This window comes from Panulirus ornatus, chromosome 21 (genome assembly GCF_036320965.1).
Source record: "Panulirus ornatus isolate Po-2019 chromosome 21, ASM3632096v1, whole genome shotgun sequence".
In the NCBI taxonomy this organism is placed as follows: domain Eukaryota; kingdom Metazoa; phylum Arthropoda; class Malacostraca; order Decapoda; family Palinuridae; genus Panulirus; species Panulirus ornatus.
Genome location: NC_092244.1, coordinates 20,472,931 through 20,486,639, shown reverse-complemented (window position 1 = coordinate 20,486,639; position 13,709 = coordinate 20,472,931). Strand labels below are relative to the sequence as shown.

At 41.5% G+C, this 13,709-nt stretch overlaps 1 protein-coding gene across 1 annotated transcript in view; it reads left to right on the top strand.

Moving 5' to 3' along the window:
- Nucleotides 1-13,709, top strand: part of mi (cyclin E-interacting protein minus) — a 348,571-nt gene that overhangs the window by 122,116 nt on the left and 212,746 nt on the right. The window lies entirely within an intron of this gene.

The window sequence follows — 13,709 nt, the reverse complement described above, 5'->3', positions numbered from 1 at the left end:
TTGTTAGGGAGGTGAATGCAAGAGTTTTGGAAAGAGGGGCAAGTATGCAGTCTGTTGTGGATGAGAGAGCTTGGGAAGTGAGTCAGTTGTTGTTGGCTGATGATACAGCGCTGGTGGCTGATTCATGTGAGAAACTGCAGAAGCTGGTGACTGAGTTTGGTAAAGTGTGTGAAAGAAGAAAGGTGAGAGTAAATGTGAATAAGAGCAAGGTTATTAGGTACAGTAGGGTTGAGGGTCAAGTCAATTGGGAGGTAAGTTTGAATGGAGAAAAACTGGAGGAAGCAAAGTGTTTTAGATATCTGTGAGTGGATCTGGGAGCGGATGGAACCATGGAAGCGGAAGTGAATCATAAGGTGGGGGAAGGGGCGAAAGTTCTGGGAGTGTTGAAGAATGTGTGGAAGTTGAGAACATTATCTTTGAAAGCAAAAATGGGTATGTTTGAAGGAATAGTGGTTCCAACAATGTTATATGGTTGTGAGGCGTGGGCTGTGGATAGAGTTGTGTGGAGGAGGGTGGATGTGCTGGAAATGAGATGTTTGAGAACAATATGTGGTGTGAGATGGTTTGATCGAGTAAGTAATAATAGGGTAAGAGAGATGTGTGGTAATAAAAAGAGTGTGGTTGAGAGAGCAGAAGAGGGTGTTTGAAATGGTTTGGTCACATGGAGAGAATGAGTGAGGAAAGATTGACCAAGAGGATATAAGTGTCAGAGGTGGAGGGAATGAGAAGTGGGAGACCAAATTGGAGATGAAAAGATGGAGTGAAAAAGATTTTGAGTGATCGGGTCCTGAACATGCAGGAGGGTGAAAGGTGTGCAAGGAATAGAGTGAATTGGAACGATGTGGTATACCGGGGTTGATGTGCTGTTAATGGATTGAACCAGGGCATGTGATGCATCTGGGGTAAACTATGGAAAGTTCTGTGGGGCCTGGATGTGGAAAGAGAGCCATGGTGTCGGTGCATTATTACATGACAGCTAGAGAGTGAGTGTGAACGAATGGGGCCTTTGTTGTCTTTTCCTAGCGCTACCTCGCGCACATTTGGGGGGAGGGGGTTGTTATTTCATGTGTGGCGATGGGAGTGAATAAGGGCAGACAGTATGAATTATGTACATGTGTATATATGTATATGTCTGTGTGTGTATATATATATGTATACATTGAGATGTATAGGTATGTATATTTGCGTGTGTGGACGTGTATGTATATACTTGTGTATGTGGGTGGGTTGGGCCATTTCTTTCGTCTTTTTCCTTGTGCTATCTCGCTAACGCGGGAAACAGCGACAAAGCAAAATATATAATATATAACCAATTAATAAACAATGCCTAGCATGGCTTTCAACAAAATTACTGACAAGTCTGCTTGATTTCTTTTATGATGTAATCAACATGTATGATGAAAGTTCACCTGTTGATATGATTTACCTAGATTTTAAAGGACCATTCATTAAGGTTTTGCATTAAAGGTTACTTGCAAAAACTAAGTTGCATAGTATTGATGGGGTTGTACTTGAGTTGATGGAAAATTAGTTGAGTGGCCATACACAAAGAGTTGTGAGTGATAGTCAGGCTTCTAACTGGTTAGATGTAACAAGTGGTGTGCCACAAGGTTTAGTCTTGGGACGGGTTTTTTTTCTTAGATACATTAATGTGCTGAGAGGTGCAACTGGAGGGATGTCTGATCATTATCTTGTGGAGGCTAAGGTGAAGATTTGTATGGGTTTTCAGAAAAGAAGAGTGAATGTTGGGGTGAAGAGGGTGGTGAGAGTAAGTGAGCTTGGGAAGGAGACTTGTGTGAGGAAGTACCAGGAGAGACTGAGTACAGAATGGAAAAAGGTGAGAACAATGGAAGTAAGGGGAGTGGGGGAGGAATGGGATGTATTTAGGGAATCAGTGATGGATTGCGCAAAAGATGCTTGTGGCATGAGAAGAGTGGGAGATGGGTTGATTAGAAAGGGTAGTGAGTGGTGGGATGAAGAAGTAAGAGTATTAGTGAAAGAGAAGAGAGAGGCATTTGGACGATTTTTGCAGGGAAAAAATGCAATTGAGTGGGAGATGTATAAAAGAAAGAGACAGGAGGTCAAGAGAAAGGTGCAAGAGGTGAAAAAGAGGGCAAATGAGAGTTGGGGTGAGAGAGTATCATTAAATTTTAGGGAGAATAAAAAGATGTTCTGGAAGGAGGTAAATAAAGTGCGTAAGACAAGGGAGCAAATGGGAACTTCAGTGAAGGGCGCAAATGGGGAGGTGATAACAAGTAGTGGTGATGTGAGAAGGAGATGGAGTGAGTATTTTGAAGGTTTGTTGAATGTGTTTGATGATAGAGTGGCAGATATAGGGTGTTTTGGTCGAGGTGGTGTGCAAAGTGAGAGGGTTAGGGAAAGTGATTTGGTGAGCAGAGAAGAGGTAGTGAAAGCTTTGCGGAAGATGAAAGCCGGCAAGGCAGCAGGTTTGGATGGTATTGCAGTGGAATTTATTAAAAAAGGGGGTGACTGTATTGTTGACTGGTTGGTAAGGTTATTTAATGTATGTATGACTCACGGTGAGGTGCCTGAGGATTGGCGGAATGCGTGCATAGTGCCATTGTACAAAGGCAAAGGGGATAAGAGTGAGTGCTCAAATTACAGAGGTATAAGTTTGTTGAGTATTCCTGGTAAATTATATGGGAGGGTATTGATTGAGAGGGTGAAGGCATGTACAGAGCATCAGATTGGGGAAGAGCAGTGTGGTTTCAGAAGTGGTAGAGGATGTGTGGATCAGGTGTTTGCTTTGAAGAATGTATGTGAGAAATACTTAGAAAAGCAAATGGATTTGTATGTAGCATTTATGGATCTGGAGAAGGCATATGATAGAGTTGATAGAGATGCTTTGTGGAAGGTATTAAGAATATATGGTGTGGGAGGCAAGTTGTTAGAAGCAGTGAAAAGTTTTTATCGAGGATGTAAGGCATGTGTACGTGTAGGAAGAGAGGAAAGTGATTGGTTCTCAGTGAATGTAGGTTTGCGGCAGGGGTGTGTGATGTCTCCATGGTTGTTTAATTTGTTTATGGATGGGGTTGTTAGGGAGGTGAATGCAAGAGTTTTGGAAAGAGGGGCAAGTATGAAGTCTGTTGGGGATGAGAGAGCTTGGGAAGTGAGTCAGTTGTTGTTCGCTGATGATACAGCGCTGGTGGCTGATTCATGTGAGAAACTGCAGAAGCTGGTGACTGAGTTTGGTAAAGTGTGTGAAAGAAGAAAGTTAAGAGTAAATGTGAATAAGAGCAAGGTTATTAGGTACAGTAGGGTTGAGGGTCAAGTCAATTGGGAGGTGAGTTTGAATGGAGAAAAACTGGAGGAAGTAAAGTGTTTTAGATATCTGGGAGTGGATCTGGCAGCAGATGGAACCATGGAAGCGGAAGTGGATCATAGGATGGGGGAGGGGGCGAAAATTCTGGGAGCCTTGAAGAATGTGTGGAAGTCGAGAACATTATCTCGGAAAGCAAAAATGGGTATGTTTGAAGGAATAGTGGTTCCAACAATGTTGTATGGTTGCGAGGCGTGGGCTATGGATAGAGTGGTGCGCAGGAGGATGGATGTGCTGGAAATGAGATGTTTGAGGACAATGTGTGGTGTGAGGTGGTTTGATCGAGTAAGTAACGTAAGGGTAAGAGAGATGTGTGGAACTAAAAAGAGCGTGGTTGAGAGAGCAGAAGAGGGTGTTTTGAAATGGTTTGGGCACATGGAGAGAATGAGTGAGGAAAGATTGACCAAGAGGATATATGTGTCGGAGGTGGAGGGAACGAGGAGAAGAGGGAGACCAAATTGGAGGTGGAAAGATGGAGTGAAAAAGATTTGTGTGATCGCGGCCTGAACATGCAGGAGGGTGAAAGGAGGGCAAGGAATAGAGTGAATTGGAGCGATGTGGTATACCGGGGTTGACGTGCTGTCAGTGGATTGAATCAGGGCATGTGAAGCGTCTGGGGTAAACCATGGAAAGCTGTGTAGGTATGTATATTTGCGTGTGTGGACGTATGTATATACATGTGTATGGGGGTGGGTTGGGCCATTTCTTTCGTCTGTTTCCTTGCGCTACCCCGCAAACGCGGGAGACAGCGACAAAAAAAAAAAAAAATTAATGACGATGGGTTGCATTGTAAGATATCAGAATTCGCAGATGACTCTATGCTGGGAAGTTAATCTACAAATAAACTTGATCGTCTGCAGCCACAGGCTGACATAGATAAACTTATGGACTGAGCTCTTAAGTGGCAAGTGAATGTTGATATCAACAACTGCAATGTTTTACATATTGGTAGTATAAACAAAAGGTAAGCTATGGTATGAATTTTCTTAAATTGCAAAAGGTAAATGAGGAAAAAGACACGGGAGTAGTAATTATTGGTGACCTACAACCAAGTAAGCAGTGCATAGAAGCATTGAAAAGAGTGAACAAGATTCTTGGATTAATGGGAAGGACTTTTGAATTTAAGTCCAGAGAAATTCTCCTTAATCTGTACAGTTCATTGATTTGTCCTCATCTTGAATATTGATGATATTCATTTTTGGTCACCCCACCTTGCATAAAGACAGACAGAATGGAGAGAGTACAGTGTCGAGGTGCCAAGATGATTCCCGTTTCGAGAAACAAGTGCTATGAGAGCCAACTAAATAGCTGGAACCTAAATAGCTTAGAAAATTGGTTAAGAGGTGATATAATACAAGTATTCAAAATAATCAAAGGCTTTGATAATGATGATCTCACAAGCTACTTAAGACTTGATTCATCAAATTTCACTTGTGCATATGTTTTACCTTGAATTCAACAGAATGGTTAACATATGGAGTGATTTACCAGTTAGAGTGGTTGAAAGCAGTACTGTAGATATATTTAAGAATACGAAAAAGAATATTTTACTTTAAGTCCATGACTCACATTATTTTTGCCTCCTTAGTCACATTGATAGTTTTCAGTTTTTTAAAGTATTTGCATGCCCTTCAAATTTTACCACACTAAACTGTGAGTTTCTGATATCTTCCACTATTACAAGTAGCCTCAAAGAGACCCAGTGGTCTGTTGCCACTTGAGTTCCTATGTATTTTAAACAGGGATGCCTTATTCCCTGTATGTCTTAATACATGTAGGTTGTAATTGGTAGGCAGCCAATGACCGGGGAGGTATATTACCGGTACTACCTGTTCGAGTAATGAGGTGGTTGATGATGGCTGTGTTGTGAGCCAGCACTTCACTGGTTGTCAAGCTGTACTCCTCTGACCCAGGTAGCTGTCTTTTCTTTCTGCTTCACCCACATGTGGACTTTTTGCATTCTGTCTACAAACATACACTCTCTCTTTGTCACACATAACAGTTGGTAACACTTAACTCATTCTACTCATTCTTTGTAACTCTAGATTTTCCTTTGATGAGTACTATGTGCTAGCCCTGCCTTTTGGTAAAATGGTGGGAGCAATAGATAGAAGTATTAGGTAGGAACATTTTGGCTAGAACACTAGGTAGAAACATTAGATAGAAGTAGAAGACAGGCACATTAGGCAGGACCATTAGGTTGAAGTAGTCATTAGTAACATTAGGTAGGAGCCTGTGGAAACACTGCACTAGAGTTGCCCTCTGCCAGTGGCCTGTTAAGGGTAAGGGACTAAAGACTAAGGAGTGGCACTGGAACTCATTAGTTATGGAGATTATTGCTGTGGCCACCCCTTGAGGAAGTTCCAGGAGGGAACAGGCATAAGAGATATAGATAAATCTTAATATCAATATATAGATGTATCTTAAAGCAGAATCTATATCCCCTCTTTGTCTAAACAAAGGGTCCATTCTCGTCATTGTCTTAACACAGATTCCATTACCCTCCTCTTAACACAAAGTCCATTTCCCTCTTTGTCTTAACATATTGTGTATATACCTCCTTGTCTTGTCCATTCCCTTTGTTATTTTGACACAAAGTTCTTTCCCCTCATTTTCTTAAATTTCATTCCCATCCTTGTTTATACACAGCCCATTTCCTCCTTGTTTAAGCAGAGTCCATTCCCCTCCTTGTCTTAACACAAAGTCCATTACCTTCCTTGACTAGAGGCCATTCCCTTCCTTGTCTTAAAACAGAATTCATTCCCTTACTTGTCTTAAAACAGAATCCATTCCCCTCCTTGTCTTAAAACAGAATCCATTTCCTTTCTCATAACACAGTGTATTCCCCTCCTTGTCTTAACACAGATCTCATAGTTCTTTTTGTCTTAACAGAGTCCATTTCTCTACTTGTTTTAACACAAATTAAGCTCTATTCTTTTCATAACACAAAGTCCACTGCCTATCACACTATAACAGATAATTTATTCCCCTCCTTGTATGAACAGACTATTCTTAAACTTGTCTAAACACAGAGTCCATTCCTCTCCTTGTCTTAAGAGAGATTTCATTTCCCTTTTTGTCTTAAGATGGAGTTTAATCCCTTCTTTTCCTTTAAAAGATTCACAAATGCCTCCATTCTGCATCTGCATTTATGATTGAATACTCATGTCCCAAATCCAGTTTCATTGATAGGAGAGAACATTTTGCAGCAAGTTGACATAAAAATTGAAGACCTACTAACAGCAATAAACAGAATGAAAATGAATGAACTGGCGTGTTCTGATAGGTTGTATCGGAGGACCGTGAGAGAGGCGAAAATGAGATAGTTAAGCCCTTGACTGCCTTTTTCAATAAGTCGCTTGCAACGGGCAAAATTCCAAATGTAAGGAAGTTTTTAGAGGAACACCACTTAATAGAAAGGGTAGTGAGTGGTGGGATGAAGAAGTAAGATTATTAGTGAAAGAGAAGAGAGAGGCATTTGGAGGATTTTTACCGGGAAATAATGCAAATGAGTGGGAGATGTATAAAAGAAAGAGGCAGGAGGTCAAGAGAAAGGTGCAAGAGGTGAAAAAGAGGGCAAATGAGAGTTAGGGTGAGAGAGTATCATTAAATTTTGGGGAGAATAAAAAGATGTTTTGGAAGGAGGTAAACAGAGTGCATAAGACAAGGGAGCAAATGGGAGCTTCAGTGAAGGGGGCTGATGGGGAGGTGATATCAAATAATGGTGATGTGAGAAGGAGATGGAGTGAGTATTTTGAAGGCTTGTTGAATGTGTTTGATGATAGAGTGGCAGATATAGGGTGTTTTGGTCGAGGTGGTGTGCAAAGTGAGAGGGTTAGGGAAAATGATTTGGTAAACAGAGAAGAGGTAGTAAAAGCTCTGTGGAAGATGAAAGCTGGCAAGGCAACAGGTTTGGATGATATTGCAGTAGAATTTATTAAAAAAGGGGGTGACTGTATTGTTGACTGGTTGGTAAGGTTATTTAATGTATGTATGTCTCATGGTGAGGTGCCTGAGGATTGGCGGAATGCTTGCATAGTGCCTTTGTACAAAGGCAAAAGGGATAAGAGTGAGTGCTCAAATTACAGAGATATAAGTTTGTAGAGTATTCCTGGGAAATGATATGGGAAGGTATTGATTGAGAGGGTGAAGGCATGTACAGAGCATCAGATTGGGGAAGAGCAGTGTGGTTTCAGAAGTGGTAGAGGATGTGTGGATCAGGTGTTTGCTTTGAAGAATGTATGTGAGAAATACTTGGAAAAGCAAATGGATATGTCTGTGGCATTTATGGATCTGGAGAAGGCATATGATAGAGTTGATAGAGATGCTCTGTGGAAGGTATTAAGAATATATAGTGTGGGAGGCAAGTTGTTAGAAGCAGTGAAAAGTTTTTATTGAGGATGTAAGGCATGTGTACGTGTAGGAAGAGAGGAAAGTGATTGGTTCTCAGTGAATGTAGGTTTGCGGCAGGGGTGTGTGATGTCTCCATGGTTGTTTAATTTGTTTATGGATGGGGTTGTTAGGGAGGTGAATGCAAGAGTTTTGGAAAGAGGGGCAAGTATGCAGTCTGTTGTGGATGAGAGAGCTTGGGAAGTGAGTCAGTTGTTGTTGGCTGATGATACAGCGCTGGTGGCTGATTCATGTGAGAAACTGCAGAAGCTGGTGACTGAGTTTGGTAAAGTGTGTGAAAGAAGAAAGGTGAGAGTAAATGTGAATAAGAGCAAGGTTATTAGGTACAGTAGGGCTGAGGGTCAAGTCAATTGGGAGGTAAGTTTGAATGGAGAAAAACTGGAGGAAGCAAAGTGTTTTAGATATCTGTGAGTGGATCTGGGAGCGGATGGAACCATGGAAGCGGAAGTGAATCATAAGGTGGGGGAAGGGGTGAAAGTTCTGGGAGTGTTGAAGAATGTGTGGAAGTTGAGAACATTATCTTTGAAAGCAAAAATGGGTATGTTTGAAGGAATAGTGGTTCCAACAATGTTATATGGTTGTGAGGCGTGGGCTGTGGATAGAGTTGTGTGGAGGAGGGTGGATGTGCTGGAAATGAGATGTTTGAGAACAATATGTGGTGTGAGATGGTTTGATCGAGTAAGTAATAATAGGGTAAGAGAGATGTGTGGTAATAAAAAGAGTGTGGTTGAGAGAGCAGAAGAGGGTGTTTGAAATGGTTTGGTCACATGGAGAGAATGAGTGAGGAAAGATTGACCAAGAGGATATAAGTGTCAGAGGTGGAGGGAATGAGAAGTGGGAGACCAAATTGGAGATGAAAAGATGGAGTGAAAAAGATTTTGAGTGATCGGGTCCTGAACATGCAGGAGGGTGAAAGGTGTGCAAGGAATAGAGTGAATTGGAACGATGTGGTATACCGGGGTTGATGTGCTGTTAATGGATTGAACCAGGGCATGTGATGCATCTGGGGTAAACTATGGAAAGTTCTGTGGGGCCTGGATGTGGAAAGAGAGCCATGGTGTCGGTGCATTATTACATGACAGCTAGAGAGTGAGTGTGAACGAATGGGGCCTTTGTTGTCTTTTCCTAGCGCTACCTCGCGCACATTTGGGGGGAGGGGGTTGTTATTTCATGTGTGGCGATGGGAGTGAATAAGGGCAGACAGTATGAATTATGTACATGTGTATATATGTATATGTCTGTGTGTGTATATATATATGTATACGTTGAGATGTATAGGTATGTATATTTGCGTGTGTGGACGTGTATGTATATACTTGTGTATGTGGGTGGGTTGGGCCATTTCTTTCGTCTTTTTCCTTGTGCTATCTCGCTAACGCGGGAAACAGCGACAAAGCAAAATATATAATATATAACCAATTAATAAACAATGCCTAGCATGGCTTTCAACAAAATTACTGACAAGTCTGCTTGATTTCTTTTATGATGTAATCAACATGTATGATGAAAGTTCAACTGTTGATATGATTTACCTAGATTTTAAAGGACCATTCATTAAGGTTTTGCATTAAAGGTTACTTGCAAAAACTAAGTTGCATAGTATTGATGGGGTTGTACTTGAGTTGATGGAAAATTAGTTGAGTGGCCATACACAAAGAGTTGTGAGTGATAGTCAGGCTTCTAACTGGTTAGATGTAACAAGTGGTGTGCCACAAGGTTTAGTCTTGGGACGGGTTTTTTTTCTTAGATACATTAATGTGCTGAGAGGTGCAACTGGAGGGATGTCTGATCATTATCTTGTGGAGGCTAAGGTGAAGATTTGTATGGGTTTTCAGAAAAGAAGAGTGAATGTTGGGGTGAAGAGGGTGGTGAGAGTAAGTGAGCTTGGGAAGGAGACTTGTGTGAGGAAGTACCAGGAGAGACTGAGTACAGAATGGAAAAAGGTGAGAACAATGGAAGTAAGGGGAGTGGGGGAGGAATGGGATGTATTTAGGGAATCAGTGATGGATTGCGCAAAAGATGCTTGTGGCATGAGAAGAGTGGGAGATGGGTTGATTAGAAAGGGTAGTGAGTGGTGGGATGAAGAAGTAAGAGTATTAGTGAAAGAGAAGAGAGAGGCATTTGGACGATTTTTGCAGGGAAAAAATGCAATTGAGTGGGAGATGTATAAAAGAAAGAGACAGGAGGTCAAGAGAAAGGTGCAAGAGGTGAAAAAGAGGGCAAATGAGAGTTGGGGTGAGAGAGTATCATTAAATTTTAGGGAGAATAAAAAGATGTTCTGGAAGGAGGTAAATAAAGTGCGTAAGACAAGGGAGCAAATGGGAACTTCAGTGAAGGGCGCAAATGGGGAGGTGATAACAAGTAGTGGTGATGTGAGAAGGAGATGGAGTGAGTATTTTGAAGGTTTGTTGAATGTGTTTGATGATAGAGTGGCAGATATAGGGTGTTTTGGTCGAGGTGGTGTGCAAAGTGAGAGGGTTAGGGAAAGTGATTTGGTGAGCAGAGAAGAGGTAGTGAAAGCTTTGCGGAAGATGAAAGCCGGCAAGGCAGCAGGTTTGGATGGTATTGCAGTGGAATTTATTAAAAAAGGGGGTGACTGTATTGTTGACTGGTTGGTAAGGTTATTTAATGTATGTATGACTCACGGTGAGGTGCCTGAGGATTGGCGGAATGCGTGCATAGTGCCATTGTACAAAGGCAAAGGGGTTAAGAGTGAGTGCTCAAATTACAGAGGTATAAGTTTGTTGAGTATTCCTGGTAAATTATATGGGAGGGTATTGATTGAGAGGGTGAAGGCATGTACAGAGCATCAGATTGGGGAAGAGCAGTGTGGTTTCAGAAGTGGTAGAGGATGTGTGGATCAGGTGTTTGCTTTGAAGAATGTATGTGAGAAATACTTAGAAAAGCAAATGGATTTGTATGTAGCATTTATGGATCTGGAGAAGGCATATGATAGAGTTGATAGAGATGCTTTGTGGAAGGTATTAAGAATATATGGTGTGGGAGGCAAGTTGTTAGAAGCAGTGAAAAGTTTTTATCGAGGATGTAAGGCATGTGTACGTGTAGGAAGAGAGGAAAGTGATTGGTTCTCAGTGAATGTAGGTTTGCGGCAGGGGTGTGTGATGTCTCCATGGTTGTTTAATTTGTTTATGGATGGGGTTGTTAGGGAGGTGAATGCAAGAGTTTTGGAAAGAGGGGCAAGTATGAAGTCTGTTGGGGATGAGAGAGCTTGGGAAGTGAGTCAGTTGTTGTTCGCTGATGATACAGCGCTGGTGGCTGATTCATGTGAGAAACTGCAGAAGCTGGTGACTGAGTTTGGTAAAGTGTGTGAAAGAAGAAAGTTAAGAGTAAATGTGAATAAGAGCAAGGTTATTAGGTACAGTAGGGTTGAGGGTCAAGTCAATTGGGAGGTGAGTTTGAATGGAGAAAAACTGGAGGAAGTAAAGTGTTTTAGATATCTGGGAGTGGATCTGGCAGCAGATGGAACCATGGAAGCGGAAGTGGATCATAGGATGGGGGAGGGGGCGAAAATTCTGGGAGCCTTGAAGAATGTGTGGAAGTCGAGAACATTATCTCGGAAAGCAAAAATGGGTATGTTTGAAGGAATAGTGGTTCCAACAATGTTGTATGGTTGCGAGGCGTGGGCTATGGATAGAGTGGTGCGCAGGAGGATGGATGTGCTGGAAATGAGATGTTTGAGGACAATGTGTGGTGTGAGGTGGTTTGATCGAGTAAGTAACGTAAGGGTAAGAGAGATGTGTGGAACTAAAAAGAGCGTGGTTGAGAGAGCAGAAGAGGGTGTTTTGAAATGGTTTGGGCACATGGAGAGAATGAGTGAGGAAAGATTGACCAAGAGGATATATGTGTCGGAGGTGGAGGGAACGAGGAGAAGAGGGAGACCAAATTGGAGGTGGAAAGATGGAGTGAAAAAGATTTGTGTGATCGCGGCCTGAACATGCAGGAGGGTGAAAGGAGGGCAAGGAATAGAGTGAATTGGAGCGATGTGGTATACCGGGGTTGACGTGCTGTCAGTGGATTGAATCAGGGCATGTGAAGCGTCTGGGGTAAACCATGGAAAGCTGTGTAGGTATGTATATTTGCGTGTGTGGACGTATGTATATACATGTGTATGGGGGTGGGTTGGGCCATTTCTTTCGTCTGTTTCCTTGCGCTACCCCGCAAACGCGGGAGACAGCGACAAAAAAAAAAAAAAAATTAATGACGATGGGTTGCATTGTAAGATATCAGAATTCGCAGATGACTCTATGCTGGGAAGTTAATCTACAAATAAACTTGATCGTCTGCAGCCACAGGCTGACATAGATAAACTTATGGACTGAGCTCTTAAGTGGCAAGTGAATGTTGATATCAACAACTGCAATGTTTTACATATTGGTAGTATAAACAAAAGGTAAGCTATGGTATGAATTTTCTTAAATTGCAAAAGGTAAATGAGGAAAAAGACACGGGAGTAGTAATTATTGGTGACCTACAACCAAGTAAGCAGTGCATAGAAGCATTGAAAAGAGTGAACAAGATTCTTGGATTAATGGGAAGGACTTTTGAATTTAAGTCCAGAGAAATTCTCCTTAATCTGTACAGTTCATTGATTTGTCCTCATCTTGAATATTGATGATATTCATTTTTGGTCACCCCACCTTGCATAAAGACAGACAGAATGGAGAGAGTACAGTGTCGAGGTGCCAAGATGATTCCCGTTTCGAGAAACAAGTGCTATGAGAGCCAACTAAATAGCTGGAACCTAAATAGCTTAGAAAATTGGTTAAGAGGTGATATAATACAAGTATTCAAAATAATCAAAGGCTTTGATAATGATGATCTCACAAGCTACTTAAGACTTGATTCATCAAATTTCACTTGTGCATATGTTTTACCTTGAATTCAACAGAATGGTTAACATATGGAGTGATTTACCAGTTAGAGTGGTTGAAAGCAGTACTGTAGATATATTTAAGAATACGAAAAAGAATATTTTACTTTAAGTCCATGACTCACATTATTTTTGCCTCCTTAGTCACATTGATAGTTTTCAGTTTTTTAAAGTATTTGCATGCCCTTCAAATTTTACCACACTAAACTGTGAGTTTCTGATATCTTCCACTATTACAAGTAGCCTCAAAGAGACCCAGTGGTCTGTTGCCACTTGAGTTCCTATGTATTTTAAACAGGGATGCCTTATTCCTGTATGTCTTAATACATGTAGGTTGTAATTGGTAGGCAGCCAATGACCGGGGAGGTATATTACCGGTACTACCTGTTCGAGTAATGAGGTGGTTGATGATGGCTGTGTTGTGAGCCAGCACTTCACTGGTTGTCAAGCTGTACTCCTCTGACCCAGGTAGCTGTCTTTTCTTTCTGCTTCACCCACATGTGGACTTTTTGCATTCTGTCTACAAACATACACTCTCTCTTTGTCACACATAACAGTTGGTAACACTTAACTCATTCTACTCATTCTTTGTAACTCTAGATTTTCCTTTGATGAGTACTATGTGCTAGCCCTGCCTTTTGGTAAAATGGTGGGAGCAATAGATAGAAGTATTAGGTAGGAACATTTTGGCTAGAACACTAGGTAGAAACATTAGATAGAAGTAGAAGACAGGCACATTAGGCAGGACCATTAGGTTGAAGTAGTCATTAGTAACATTAGGTAGGAGCCTGTGGAAACACTGCACTAGAGTTGCCCTCTGCCAGTGGCCTGTTAAGGGTAAGGGACTAAAGACTAAGGAGTGGCACTGGAACTCATTAGTTATGGAGATTATTGCTGTGGCCACCCCTTGAGGAAGTTCCAGGAGGGAACAGGCATAAGAGATATAGATAAATCTTAATATCAATATATAGATGTATCTTAAAGCAGAATCTATATCCCCTCTTTGTCTAAACAAAGGGTCCATTCTCGTCATTGTCTTAACACAGATTCCATTACCCTCCTCTTAAC